The sequence below is a fragment of the Echinops telfairi genome, unplaced genomic scaffold, assembly GCF_000313985.2.
Source record: "Echinops telfairi isolate 266 unplaced genomic scaffold, ASM31398v2 ScPeMD7_443;HRSCAF=831, whole genome shotgun sequence".
Taxonomy (NCBI): domain Eukaryota; kingdom Metazoa; phylum Chordata; class Mammalia; order Afrosoricida; family Tenrecidae; genus Echinops; species Echinops telfairi.
This window is the reverse complement of record NW_022104341.1, coordinates 6,852,488-6,854,358: the sequence shown is the minus strand read 5'-3', so window position 1 is coordinate 6,854,358 and position 1,871 is coordinate 6,852,488.

Here is a 1,871-nt window from a genome sequence, read left to right as displayed (position 1 = left end):
CACACACACACACACACACACACACACACACACACACACACGAGACAGGAGCAGCCATTCACTCCTCTCTTCCTGGCTCAGTCCCCATGGCTGCTCCTCCTCTATCACTTAGAACCTACACTTCCATGAAGGCCTGGGGAGCAGGCTCTGAAACACCAGGAAGCTGTTAGCCAGCAGTTCTTGCACAGAATGAAGAGTTAATACCTTCACTTAAATTCATGGTCAAAGATATGTGACAGAGATCAATTTTCTTCTTAAAAGTCTCAGCAAAGGTGTAGTATAGCACCAACGAATCACACGTCATTTCTCATGTTCCTGAATGCTTCCTCCCCCACTACCATGACCTAGTTCTACCTTACAAATCTGGCTAGACCAGAGAACACACATTGGTACAGATAAGAACTTTCGATGCCTGGAATTCGGGACAGATAAAACCCTCAGGAACAGTAGTGGGAGTAGCGATATCATGAGGGTGGGGGATGGTCAGAAAGGGGGAACCCATCACAAGGTTGGATATAGAGTGCCCCCCATAAGGGGACAAAAAACAGAAATGTGGGTGGAGGGAGACAATGGACAGTGTAAGACACGAAGTAATAACAATATATAATTGATAGAGGATTCATGTACAAGTATGCTTGATACAATTGATGTATGGAATGTTATAAGAGCTGTAAGAGCTCCCAATAAAATGATTTAAAAGTAAATAAATATTTTAATGATTCACGAGGGTAGGAGGGTAGGGGAAGGAGGGGAAAAAGAGGAGCTTATACCAAGGGCTCAAATAGATAATGCTTTGGAAATGATGATGGCAACATGTACAAGTATGGTTGATACAACTGATGTATGGAATGTTGTAAGAGTCCCTAATGAAATTATTTATTTTAAAAATCTTAGCAAGCTATAACCCGATTGACAGACTAGACTCCACCCCTTCACTCTTAATCCTCTCAAGTCCCAACTTGTCACCAGATTATGTAACTACCCCAGAAGGGCAGCATTTACCCAAAGACCAAATTCAGAAGGGTCAGGGAAGAAGGGTGAGAGGAAACACAGGGAGACGGTGGGATGAGTGATATTACTTTGTAGGGATCGCAGTCAAGGAGATGAAAGAAAAGGTGAATCGATTATCGAATGGAAAACTGACGTACTCTGTAAACTGACACTCAGCCCCCAGTAAAAGGTTTAAAAAAGTGAATCCCTTAACGTGACTTACTCGTGTGGCTGCTGTTGGGGGGCTTCTCCACATAACTGTTTGTGTCCTCAGCATGGCAGCTGACTTCCCTCACAGCAGTACATCCTTGAGAGAGCAGGACGGAAGCCATAATGACCTAGCTCTTACAAGAAAGCCCTGCGGCCTCCCCTGTGCTCTCTTGGTCCCCAGCCAGCCCTGACTCAGAGGTGGGGAGGCTGGCTACCCAAGAGCATGAGCAACAGAAGGGCAGGATCCTGGCTGGCTACTATTCCCATCATCTCGTAAGTCATATCTTTCCTTTGAAACAGTTCAGACATACACAGAACTAGTGTGATAAATGTCCATCACCCACATTCAACAATGACTAAGGAAATGCCATCACTTTATCTTGTACAACTCTTCCTGAGAAATAGGTGCCCCATTCCCCAACCTCACATCCTATATTACTTTCCCTTCAACACGGTGTTCCACGCTCTCGCTCTCTGCTTTCTGCAATGTTTAAAGGTAAGGATAAGACAGGAGGAGGAGAAGAAGAAGACGGTGTGCTGTACACAGTTTCACATATGGGTGCCATCAATTTGGAGGGTCAGCATAAATACAGACCTCAGCAAGTCTCTTTAGCTCATTCAAAAGAAGCCTTCCAGTAAATGCACATCTAAACCTTAAAAAAAAAAAAAAA